The 13,691-nt window shown below is 37.3% G+C and overlaps 1 pseudogene; it reads right to left on the bottom strand.

Moving 5' to 3' along the window:
* Window positions 1-11,783: 11,783 nt before the first annotated feature.
* LOC137231264 (NADH dehydrogenase [ubiquinone] 1 alpha subcomplex subunit 13 pseudogene) lies at window positions 11,784-12,230 on the bottom strand (annotated as a pseudogene).
* Between the last annotated feature and the right edge of the window lie 1,461 nt (window positions 12,231-13,691).

Raw genomic sequence — 13,691 nt, forward strand, 5'->3', positions numbered from 1 at the left:
TTGTTCATTAAGCATATTTCCTATTTCAGACCTATTTGTATCATTGAAAACCATATGCAGTAATTAATACTTAGGAATTAATAAAATTGGGGGATGACCTAATATTGTGATTTAATGACTGAATTATTTTCTTGCAATGAGATGGGAGATTCCACATGATTACGGTGGAACCTTTTAACTTCAGCTCAACCTGTGGTTTAATGGTTGAACTCTCAGTGCAGCTGTAGGGAGGAAGACAGTTAGATGCTCAACATTGAAGATGAGGAGGTAGGACTCTAGAGAGCAAAGTTGCATTAATCATGATAATCCTAGCTGATATAAAACTTTGAAATCTCAATGGCATATTTATAGGCTTTCAAATAATATATATTGAATAAATGAGTGATCAAAAATTTAATTTACATGGCAAATCATTCTTCATTTCAGCTGCCTCCATGTATTGATAGGTTCTGGTCAGCCAGTAATTACAAGAATTTCATGGAGAGCTTACTACTCTCATTACAACTGTTCTAGGTAATTTAAATAGGCAGTCTTGAGAACAATGTCATTGTCTTTTCCACTTGTTTCCGTGCTATTTTTGCTAATCATGCCATTTTCTCTGCTTACATCCTCTTCCTTGACATTATGTGTTTTCATTCTCATTCAATAGCTTACCCTTACCTTCTGGTTCTTTTGAAATCACTGCCCCTGGCAGTACTTACCTTGGCAGTGATTCCTCGTCTCTCCTCACTCTGCTGCCTAATGGAGACCCTTTTAATATTCTTTCCAGGGGCAGCATCCTTGTATGTTTATAATGCCAGGATATTCCTGGCTATCCAACATCATCACAGTCACCATTCCCTCTTCCTGTTCTTTGGGCACAGCATGATGCTTCTGGGGACTGCCAAGCTGCAAGTGTCTTCTTTCATTACTCATGCCGTGTGGAGGCTCCCAGTGTATTGATTATATATTTCTTTCAGCCATTCCGGCCATCGACCAAGGAATCACAGTCTAATGAGACCTGAGAAAAGCAAAAAGCATTTATCTCTTGTATATCCAATGATATCATGATTCAGATTGAGCTGTGTGTGTGACATAAATTATTTAAATCCACACTTGAGGTTATTGACCAGCCTAGCTGTTTGAGCATCTTTCGGTATGTTGAGTGAGAGAGTAAAACCTCTTCTTTTGTGTCTAGGAGTAAACAAAGCAGATGGTACAAATTTATTTGCATAAAAATGGGGACCCTGTATACAAAGTGAAGTACTACTGTAGTTCATAAAAAGGAATCAGCACGAAGCGAGCTCCACAGCTCAACACTTGACCTTCTTGAGCTCTATGAGGGGCACCTAGTAGTTTTGTCTACATCATCCCCTTTTCTCCCCTGACAGCTTACGGTTCTTCATACCCCTTGGCTGTTTGAAGTATCAGTGTTAGCTGTGGGGACGCATTTCATGCTCTTAATGGCAGACAGATGTATTCATTAAGAGAGTGTTCTTTGCAGAGATTTTATGTATTTAAAGGCTTAAAAGAAATAAGGAAAACAGGACATTTCTGAGATGCACTAGAATGAGCATTAGTATATAGGCAAAAATAACTTGAAACCATAACTTACCTGCTGTGTCAGCTGTCATATGGATGGAAGGTATAAGTAAAATAAAAAGGAGTTATTTTTACAATTAAGTGGAAAATTTGAAAATTCACTACTATAGATATCTATATTATACATAACAAAGTGACATAAAGAAAAAATGTTATATAAGAGGCTGCTTAGGAACTTCCCTGGTGGCGCAGTGGTTAAGAATACGCCTGCCAATGCAAGGGACACGGGTTCGAGCCCTGGTCCGGGAGGATCCCACATGCCGTGCAGCAACTAAGCCCGTGCACCACAACTACTGACCCTGCGTGTCACACCTACTGAAGCGTGCACGCCTAGAGCCTGTGCTCCGCAACAAGAGAAGCCACTGCAATGAGAAACCTGTGCACCGCAATGAAGAGTAGCCCCCACTTGCAACAACTAGAGACAGCCTGTGCACAGCAACAAAGACCGAACACAGCCAAAAATAAATTAATTAATTAATGAATTGAAAAAAAAAAAGAGGCTGCTTAAGTTTCTTTTTAAAAAGCTACAGTTTCGGGCTTCCCTGGTGGCGCAATGGTTGAGAGTCTGCCTGCCGATGCAGGGGACATGGGTTCGTGCCCCTGTCCGGGAAGATCCCACATGCCGCGGAGCAGCTGGGCCCGTGAGCCATGGCCGCTGAGCCTGCGCGTCCGGAGCCTGTGCTCCGCAACGGGAGAGGCCACAACAGTGAGAGGCCCGCATACAGCAAAAAGAAAAAAAAAAAGCTAGAGTTTCAAAGGAATGACATTGAATATTTCTGGTCGCCATAACATTCCGAAGACTAGAATCAGAAAGTTTAATTTGCATGCAAGTAAGCTTCTATCTAAAACTGTTCTCAGCAAGAGTAAAAATCTTCATTTTTAAAAGTACCTTTAAATTGTGACAGTTATCCTCAAAATTAGGTGAACTTGGAAACCCCAAACTCACAATACTAGAGGATTTTCTGGAAAGGAATTTTAAGGGAATGCCACAATTTTAAGTGAATATCTCAGAATATTTTTGAGAGAACAAAACCCCATGGTGCGGTATATAAGCAACCCTGTAAAATGAGCCAAAGACCTCTTCTCTCAACATTGCTCTCATTTGAGTAAATAAGAACAGTGTAGATTTGGAGGATAATGTAATGAACCTTCATTCCTTTATTTAACATGCCCTGAAGATAATCTATAATGGAAAGTGAAAGCTAGAAGTAAAAAAAGGAGTAAAGAACCTCAAATGTGCAGGCAGATGTCTCTAGAGAGAAAAGACATCAGCTTTATTCTTTCTGTTTTCTTTGTAGACGGACTGAGTACCAAGGTGTTTAGGAAAAATAATTTCACTGTGCTTCTGATCCGAATTCAAAGGAAGTTGATGTTTCAATTAAAAATCAATTAAAAAATAACATAAAGTTTATAATAGCAATTAAGTAAAATGACAGTTTTTATACATCTTCCCAGCTACTGGCTCTGTAATTGGCCTAGACCCTGGATGGAAGCCATGTTATTACACTTTTCAGTCTGGTGCTCACAAACAGTTTGAAAACCATGTCCTGAACTGGTTTATGGGCTTTTGGAAAGGATGATCTTTATTCTGTTTTCACTTTATCCAAAGAATCAAGCATAGTATTTAGCCCAGAGTAGAAGCACAACAAAAATGCATCAGATGAACCCATATAAGTTTGCAAAGGTAGCTACAAAAGGAGTTTTGAGACTAAAGATAGTTTATCATAAGGCTCTTCCTAAGGATTGCTTCTTTCATCTCTGTACCTCTCAAGTACCTTAGAGTTATGGCTCCAGCTGAGATGAGGAAGTAGTTGCTGCATTGCTCTTCTTGGCAGACATCTAAATTTCACGCATTTGTGACACAAACACACAAACAAAAGTGTATGCCTGAAGAAATTGCATCCAATTATTTTACTAGATTTATTAGTAGTAGTAGTGTTAGAGAACCTAGTTGAAAATTCTTTCCTTTAGTGACTTTTTAAAACGTTTTCTCAGAACATTTAAGGGAAAATCACATTTGATAAAGGAACTTGGCATTATAAATAATTACAGACGGGGCTTGGCATTATACAAGTTGTATGCACTGTGAAATTATTTTCTTCCCTGATTTTATCCTGATCTCTCTATCTCACAAGTTTTTTTTTTTCCTTTCATAAAAATCAACTTTATTAAGGTATAAATTTCATGAAATAAAATGCAGCTATCTTAAGTTTTCAGGTTGATGAATTTTGGCATTTGTATATACTTGTGTAAGCACCACCACAAACAAAATTTTGAACATTTCCATTATTTTTAAGGCAAATACTGATCTGATTTTTTTTAACACATCAGGTTCTTATTAGTTATCTATTTTAAACGTATTAGTGTATATATGTCAATCTCAATCTCCCAATTCATCCCACCCCACCCCACCCCGCTTTCCCCCTTGGTGTCCATATGTTTGTTCTCTACATCTGTGTCTCAATTTCTGCCTTGCAAACCGGTTCATCTGTACCATGTTTCTAGATTCCACATATATTCATTAACATACGGTATTTGTTTTTCTCTTTCTGACTTACATCACTCTGTATGACAGTCTCTAGGTCTGTCAACATCTCTACAAATGACCCAGTTTTGTTCTTTTTTATGGCTAATTAACATTCTGTTATATGTGTGTACCACATCTTCTTTATCCCTTCATCTGTCAGTGGGTATTTAGGTTGCTTCCATGACCTGGCTATTGTAAATAGTGCTGCAATGAACAGTGGGGTGCATGTGTCTTTTTGAATTATGGTTTTCTTTGGGTATATGCCCAGGAGTGGGATTGCTGGGTCATATGGTAATTCTATGTTTAGTTTCTGGAGGGACCTCCATACTGTTCCCCATTGTGGCTGTATCAATTTACATTCCCACCAACAGTGCAAGAGGGTTCCCTTTTCTCCACACCCTCTCTGGCACTTATTGTTTGTAGATTTTTTGATGATGGCCATTCTGACTGGTGTGAGGTGATACCCCATTGTAGTTTTGATTTGTATTTCTCTAATAATTAGAGATGTTGAGCATGTTTTCATGTGTGTGTTGGCAATCTATATATCTTCTTTGGAGAAATGTCTATTTAGTTTCTCTGACCATTTTTTGATAGGGTTGCTTGTTTTTTTAATATTGAGCTGCATGAGCTGTTTATATATTTTGGAGATTAATCCTTTGTCTGTTGATTTGTTGGCAAATATTTTCTCCCATTCTGAGGGTTGTCTTTTCATCTTCTTTATGGTTTCCTTTGCTGTGCAAAAGCTTTGAAGTTTCATTAGGTCCCATTTGGTTATTTTTGTTTTTATTTCCATTACTCTAGGAGGTGGGTCAAAAAAGGTCTTGCTGTGGTTTATGTCCAAGAGTGTTCTTCCTATATTTTCCTCTAAGAGTTTGAAACTATCTGGTCTTAAATTTAGGTCTTTAATCCATTTGGAGTTTCTTTTTGTGTATGGTGTTAGGGAGTGTCCTAATTTCATTCTTTTACAAGTAGCTGTCCAGTTTTCCCAGCACCACTTTTTGAAGAGACTGTCTTTTCTCCATTGTATATCCTTGTCTCCTTTGTCATAGATTAGTTGACCATAGGTGCATGGGTTTATCTCTGGGCTTTCTATCCTGTTCCATTGATCTATATTTCTGTTGCTGTGCGAGTACCATATTGTCTTAATTACTGTAGCTTTGTAGTATAGTCTGAAATCTGGGAGTCGGATTCCTCCAGCTCCATTTTTTCCCCTCAAGATTGCTTTGACTATTTCGGGTCTTTTGTACTCCATACAAATTTTAAGATTTTTTGCTCTAGTTCTGTAAAAAGTGCCATTGGTAATTTGACTGGTATTGCATTGAATCTGTAGATTGCTTTGGGTAGTATAGCCATTTTCACAATATTGATTCTTCCAATCTAAGAACATGGTATATCTCTCCATCTGTTTGTGTCATCTTTGATTTCTTTCATCAGGGTCTTGTAGTTTTCTGAGTACAGGCTTTTACCACCTTAGATAGGTTTACTCCTAGGTATTTTATTCTTTTTGTTGCAGAGGTGAATGGGATTGTTTCCTTAATTTCTCTTTCTGAACTTTCGTTGTTAATGTATACGAATGCAAGAGATTTCTGTGCATTAATTTTGTATCCTGCAAATTTACCAAATTGATTGATTAGCTCTAATACTTTTCTGGTGGCATCCTTAGGATTTTCTATGTATAGTATCATGTCATCTTCACACAGTGACAGTTTTGCTTCTTCTTTTCCAATTTGCATTCCTTTTATTTCTTTTCCTTCTCTGATTGCCATGGCTAGGACTTCCAAAACTATGTTGAATAATAGTGGCAAGAGTGGACATCCTTGTCTTGTTCCTGATCTTAGAGGAAATGCTTTCAATTTTTCACCGTTGAGAATGATGTTTGCTGTGGGTTTGTTGTATATGGCCTTTAATATGTTGAGGTAGGTTCCATCTATGCCCACTTTCTAGAGAGTTTTTATCATAAATTGATGCTGAATTTTGTCGAGTTTTTCTGCATCTATTGAGATGATCATATGGGTTTTATTCTTCAGTTTGTTAGTATGGTGTATCACATTGACTGACTGCATGTAGTGAAGAATCCTTCCATCCCTGGGATAAATTCCACTTGATCATGGTGTATGATCCTTTTAATGTATTGTTGGATTCTGTTTGGTAGTATTTTGTTGAGGATTTTTGCATCCATATTCATCAGTGATATTGGTCTGTAGTTTTCTTTTTTTGTAGTATCTTTGTCTGGTTTTGGTATCAGGGTGATGGTGGCCTCATAGAATGAGTTTGGGAGTGTTCCTTCTTCTGAAATTTTTTGGATGAGTTTGAGAAGGATGGGTGTTAGCTCTTCTCTAAATGTTTGATAGAATTTACCTGTGAAGCCATCTGGTCCTGGAGTTTTGCTTGTTGTAAGATTTTTAATCACAGTTTCAATTTCAGCGCTTGCAATTGGTCTGTTCATATTTTCTATTTCTTCCTGGTTCAGTCTTGGAAGGTTATACCTTTCTAAGAATTTGTCCATTTCTTCCAGGTTGTCCGTTTTATTGGCATAGAGTTGCTTGTAGTAGTCTCTTATGATGCTTTGTATTTCTGTGGTGTCCATTGTAACTTCTCCTTTATTCATTTATAATTTTATTGATTTGAGTCCCCTTCCTCTTTTTCTTGATAAATCTGGCTAAAGGTTTACAATCTTGTTTATCTTCTCAAGAAGCAGCTTTTAGTTTTTTTGATCTTTGCTACTGTTTTCTTTGTTTCTATTTCATTTATTTCTGCTCTAATCTTTATGATTTCTTTCCTTCTACTATCTTTGGGTTTTGTTTGTTCTTCATTTTCTAGTTCCTTTAGGTGTAAGGGTAGATTGTTTATTTGAGATTTTTCTTGTTTCTTAAGGTAGGATTGTATTGCTATACACTTCCCTCTTAGAACTGCTTTTGCTGCATCCCATAGGTTTGGATCATTGTGTTTTCGTTGTCATTTGTCTCTAGGTATTTTTTGATTTCTTCTTTGATTTCTCCAGTAATCTCTTGGTTATTTTTGATTACAGTTATTGTATTGTTCATCTCTATCTGTTTGTTCTTTAATTCTTCTAGGTCTTTGTTAAACATTTCTTGCATCTTCTCGATCTTTGCCTCCATTCTTTTACCGAGGTCCTGGGTCATCTTCACTATCATTATTCTGAATTCTTTTCCTGGAAGGTTGCCTATCTCCACTTCATGGAGTTGTTTTTCTGGGGTATTATCTTGTTCCTTCATCTGGTACATAGTCCTCTGCCTTTTCCTTTTGTCTGTCTTTCTGTGAATGTGGTTTTCATTCCACAGGCTGCAGGATTGTAGTTCTTGCTTCTTCTGTCTGCCCTCTGGTGGATGAGGCTATCTAAGATGCTTGTGGAAGCTTCCTGATGGGAGGTACTGGTGGTGGGTAGAGCTGGCTGTTGCTCTGGTGGGCAGAGCTCAGTAAAACTTGAATCCGCTGTCTGCTGATGGGTGGGGCTGAGTTCCCTCCTTTTTGGTTGTTTGGCCTGAAGCAACCCAGCACTGGAGGCTATAGGCTCTTTGGTGGGGCCAATGGCAGACTCCAGGAAGGCTCACGCCAAGGAGTACTTCTGCTGCCAGTATCCTTGTCCCCATGGTGAGCCACAGCTGCCCCTCACCTCTGCAGGAGATCCTCCAACACTAGCAAGTAGGTCCGGTTCAGTCTCCTATGGGGTCACTGCTCCTTCCCCTGAGTCCTCTTGCTCACACTACTTTGTGTGTGCCCTCCAAGAGTTGAGTCTCTGTTTCCCCCAGTCCTGTCAAAGTCCTGCAATCAAATCCCACTGGCCTTCAAAGTCTGATTCTCTGGGAGTTCCTCCTCCCATTGCCGGACCCTCAGGTTGGGAAGCCTGACGTGGGGCTCAGAACCTTCACTCCAGTGGGTGGACTTCTGTGGTATACTTGTTCTCCAATCTGTGAATCACCCACCCAGTGGTTGTGGAATTTGATTTTATTGTGAATGCGCCCCTCCTACCATCTAATTCAGCTTCTCCTTGGTCTTTGGATGTGGGGTATCTTTTTTGGTGAATTCCAGTGTCTTCCTATCGATGATTGTTCAGTGGTTAGTTGTCCCCACAGGTTTTTAAAATTTAGTAACTCCTGAAAAATACTTCAGCTACTAAAATGGATTAAAAAAAAAAAAGACATGATTTAATTCTCTGTAATTAGTCCTTAACTGCTTTTCAAATAGTGTTCAACATAGATTTCTCTCTTGCTTTAGAGAAGTGATGATCAGTGGATTGCTTCTTTGAGATACAGGTTTAAACCATTTAGCTTTTTTTGTTGGAAAGCTATGAAAATGGTCCATTTTCAGCTATAATTTTCCTTGTGCAATATATACATATTTTAAATTCAACATTGAGTTCATTCAGAAAATTCCTATAGACTTTCTGTTTAACACTAAAAATTTTCTCTGTGTGAGGTATAAAAAATGTATGTTCTATGCAGACAATAAGGATTATTAATAAGGAGATTTAAATATCATTTGGAATAAACCATACATTTTGACAATAATAAGAGGAAACATAAAACTGCACCATATTGTGTTGCTGAATAAAAATTTTGTTGTAAATTTTTATTATAGATGCTGTGAAAAAATAGTTTTATTCTGTGACTACAAAATTTTGAACATACCTTTCATTGGCCATGATGATCCAAAAAAGAGTGCCATATAAAAAGTGTTACTTTTTTTTTGCATAAAACAAAAGATTTACAAAAATTAGTTTAAATACAAGTCAAAATGAAATATTTCTGGTTTATTTTTAATGCAGCATTTGTTAATATGTTTCAAACATTTATTAAAAGTTAAAGTTTCATAAAATATAGTAATGTGGTATTTATTATAATAGGATCCATATTTTGTTGACGTTATTTATTTATTTATTTGTTGACTTTATTTATATTGACTCTTTACCTCTTCAAATATCTTTGAATTACCACCTCCACTGTTACTATTCCTACTGCTACTGTGTCTACCACGATCACTATTAATAATCATAATCCTAGGCAACATTTATTTAATGGATTTCTATGCCCCAATACTATGTTAAGCAATTTACTTGCATGTCTCTTGATAAATGTTTATTATCTGGCTTTCTGTTTTGACATGTGGGATTTCACGATAAGCAAGCAGTGGTGCATATCACCTTTCAGAAAGTATTCAGAGATAAAAAGTGCACATCAAAATGTAATGTGAAAGTACATTCTCTTTACCTAGCACATATTAATGCATGCTGAGGTTTAAATTACTGAAGTAAGCAAACTTGTTTAGTTGTTCAAATCCCATCATTAGGGATGAGTTACTAAGTATTTTGTGACAAATGCTGTGATGAATATTTGAAAGTTTTGAAAGAAGATAACCCTATGCTGAAGGATTTCAGATGCTCTATGAGGAAATGAGGTTGAATTATGTGAATATCAGGAGAAATGTTGATTTCAAAAGGGCCAAATAGCAACTATGAGAGATATGAGAAATCAGAAATGGACATTAGGAATGCAGGCTGGAGAGCTTAGTCTTCTTTAGAGAAGCAAATCTTGAGTTGGCTCATGAATTCCTTTCTAAAAGTTTACTACAGTGGTAATGAAATACTTATTAACATAATTTCATGGCTTAATCCAGGCTGCAAGTTGAGGTAATATTTTCTATTACTATGGATCCTACTTTCCAGACAATCTAACTTTCCTAATTTCTTTTCCTAATGCCAGTCTGGGCATTCCTGCCTATGTGTGTTAATGTATGTTTTCCTCTTTACTGGAATGTCCTTCCCTCTATTTCCTTAATGTCTTTCATCAAAAAGTCATCAAAATTTAGTTCAAATATCACTTCCTCATTGAATCCGTCTATGATCCCAACACTTACTGGATGTGACATACCCTTTGTGAAATTATTATACCATCTTTATATAGAGATTTATATTTATATGTCTACATTTTTTTTTTTTTTTTTTGTCAACTGTAAGCTCTTTGAGGTTAGGCTGTGCAATTCGTTTCTAGCACCTAAATAATATAGTTCTTGTGACACAGTAATGTTGAATAAATACAATTTTCAGAGTTAGTACAATTAATTTATAAATTATTCTTGAGTATTAAAAGCATGAGCATTGCCTGTTTTCTCATGTATTTACAAACCTGCCAGGAAAGTGCTGTCTTTAACGTGCTTCCCTGCTGCTCAGCCGGCCTTTGTTAAAATACCAAGAAGTCACCACAGGGAGAGACCATTGTGTTTTTCCATTTTGTGTAAAACTTCTTGGTTGATCTTAGAATGGAAAAAGGAAAAGTTTCAAGTAATATTTAAGAAATAAAATAAAATAAATTGCAACCTTAGTCTTTGCCAGATAAGCTGAAATTGACCAATATCTTATAGAGAAAGCCAAATGAGCCCTAGTACTGCCAGAATGTTCAACAGTTCTCTAACCCCCAGGCAAAACTAATCATACAACCCAGCTAAAGTCAGCTTCAAAAGGCATAGAAAATTGTGTCTAAGCCCCTTTTTTTCTCCCAGTAACTATGCTATAACATATGAGCCAATTTTCTCATTGTTATGAATTAAAAGTAACATCTAGTAGTAAACTCAGTAACTAAGCCATCACATTCAGCCCTGTGTAGTATTTTATTGTTACTTCTCTGTGCTCATATGATTTTCTGTAGACTTCTAGGGAAATATATAATTTCCCTGAGAAATAGAAATTCCCAACCCTTGATGCTTCAAAGGATTAGCAATAGAATATGTGAATCAAGAAAATGAGATTCTACTGAATTCCCGTGGACATTTTTCTTAGTGTATTTGATTGCATTTCTATATATTTTAGTTTGCCTGTTTATTATTCTCCTTCCATGTCTCTATTTCTTAATCCTGATGTATTTCTTGACTTCATGTCCATTTCTTTCAGTTCTTGAGAGAATGTTCTACAGCAAAGTTTTAGGGAATAAAAGCATCTGTTAAAACCAAATATGTAAAAAAAAAACCAAAAACACACTTTTAAATGTAAGAAAGTTGGAGTTTGTTTCACACTATCTTTAATTTTATCATCATGTTCATTTTATTGTAATGTATTTTGATTGCATAATTATGCAAAAACTTCAAGAAGTACTCCTAGTATCACATCCCAGCCCCATTGTTTAGAGAAAATCAGAAACACTTAATCTTGCATTCAAGGTTTTCTATAATCCAAGCACTACATACTTTTTATTCTTTGCTTCTATTATTTTCCTTTATTTCTTGAGGTTACAGTCAGACACATCTACAACCTGTTAGTAGATATACATTTGCCATGTTTTAAGCCACAGAATGGAATTCCAGGCACTCACTGTTAGAAAACTATTAATCTAGTAACAGATTCCCTACTGCAATTCCTAGTGCCTTCCATTTTCAGGAAATTCGGTGCATTAGAAAATCCTTTTTATTTACTTTATGTCGGTTATTATTTTTTCTGAATCGTCTACTTCCTAATCATCTCATTATATCTGAAGGCCAAACAGAAGGAGGTTAAGCTGTTTTACAAAGTTAGCATGTACACAGGTACATATATCCCATTTCTTCCATCATGTAAAATGACTTTGAGTCCTTCTATCTTTTTTGTTGTTGTTGCCAGTCTCCAGAGCATTTATTCTCTCCTGGTGGGGAGGCAGTAGGGGTCCAGTGGTCTGAGGGGCACAGGCCCCTAGGTGTACTGCTTGAAGCCGGAGGTGGCGTTGAGAACCTCCTCGTTTGTGCACATGCACAGCCCGTAGAGCTTGCCCAGCATGGGGGTCACCCAGCACGTTGTGTGGAACACGGACTCACCTACCTTCCCATCTGGCACGCCCTTCACGATGATCGCTTCCTCCTCCAAGTTCTCCCGAAGTATCTGGAGAAGCTTCCGGTCCTTCTCTGCCTGCAACAGAGGCATCAGCGCAATGCGGGCCTCGAACTCCTGGATCTGCAGGCGCCTGCGTTCGCAGTTCCACTTCATCATGCTCCAGTACACAAAGAGCAAGGTCCCGATGCCCATGGCGACCATGCTGTAGCCCGACAGCCCCCGACGCGGAAGGTTCCGCTTGTAGTCGATAGGGCTGTAGCCCCCCAGCTGGGGCATGTCCTGCCTCCCCTTCGATGACACCATGCTTGCAGGGCCTTCAATCCTTCTTTTTTCTGTTTCTTTAAAATTTGAATTCAGAACTTAACATTACATTCCAAGTAGGGAACTTAACTTCATTACAGACAAGTGATTAACAAATGAGGGAGAACAAAATCCTCCTGGCAGAACATAAAAATGACTGTTGGTATTTTATTTATTTACAATATCCATCTTAGTAGCCTATCTCTGTCTTACTAAGACTTCTAAACAGAGCTGAAAAATCATGATATGAAATGAATATTTTTACTGGTAGAAGTGCGTTTGCGCTTACAAACGGAAGATTGGAATCACTGACTTACATAGTATACCTCAAACCCCATCCACACAACCAAAATTAAACTTTTTTTCAAAAAATTAAACCAAGATTCTTATGAGTTTTTAAATTGATTTTAAGACTTGAAAATAGGACCTTAATTTAATTACCTTTAAAAATTAAAAGAGAGTCCTTGAGAAAAGATTGGTAGTAGAAGAACGAGCTTACAAACTCTTCTCAGAAAGATATAGAAATTACCAAAATAGCAAATTTTAGATCAGGGCATTATATTAGTTTCCTAGGGATGCACGTAAGAAGTTATCACTCACTTGTTGGCTTAAAGCAATGGACATTTATTCCCTCTTAGTTCTGGAAGCTCTAAGTTCAAACTGTAGGTGTCAGTAGAGTTATACTCCCTTGGAGGGCTGTGGGAGAGAATACTTCCTTGCCTCTTTCAGCTTCTGATGGTTCAAGGTGTTCCTTATCTTGGAGCCAATCTTTGCCTCAGAATTTTCACATGGACTTCTTCTCCCTTTTCTGTCTCTTATGAGGACATTCTCATTGGATTTAGGACCTACTCTAATTCTGTATGGTCTTATATGGATCCTTACCTTAATTATATCCACAAAGACCCTATTTACAAATAAGGTCACATTCTGAGGATCCAGGCAGCCATTAATTTGGTGGGGGGGGGGGCACTGTTCAACCCACTGCAGTCCCATCATATCCTATGGGCTTCAAGAGATGCCTAACAGATATAGTCCAATTGGAGAATACCAAAAGTTGGCTTATGTGTTTCCTTTTATTTAGAATAGTGGCAAGTAAGTGGGGACATATTTTGAAAACCCTACTATTCCATTTTGGGAAGCAAAAGCTAGAGACATCAGTACTTTATTTGGTGGTTGTGAACCACTATATGTAGAACACTTTTCTCTGCTTCAAAGAAATACCATTAAAAGCCTGATTTTCCTGAGTAAGGAAAGAAATTCCATGATTATTCAATATTATTTTTTAAATCTTGTTTCACTATAGTTATAATATCATGCTAATATAGAAGGAATCCCCTAATTGGGACTGGTAAGTATTGAAGAGTAGGGAAACTGATAGGTGAGCTGAGAGCTCACCCCTTGATTTTATCACAAAATGTCCTGAAAACCTTGGATGAAAGAAAATCACTTGGCCTGACAAGTACAATAACT

Source organism: Pseudorca crassidens, chromosome 9 (assembly GCF_039906515.1).
Source record: "Pseudorca crassidens isolate mPseCra1 chromosome 9, mPseCra1.hap1, whole genome shotgun sequence".
NCBI lineage: Eukaryota > Metazoa > Chordata > Mammalia > Artiodactyla > Delphinidae > Pseudorca > Pseudorca crassidens.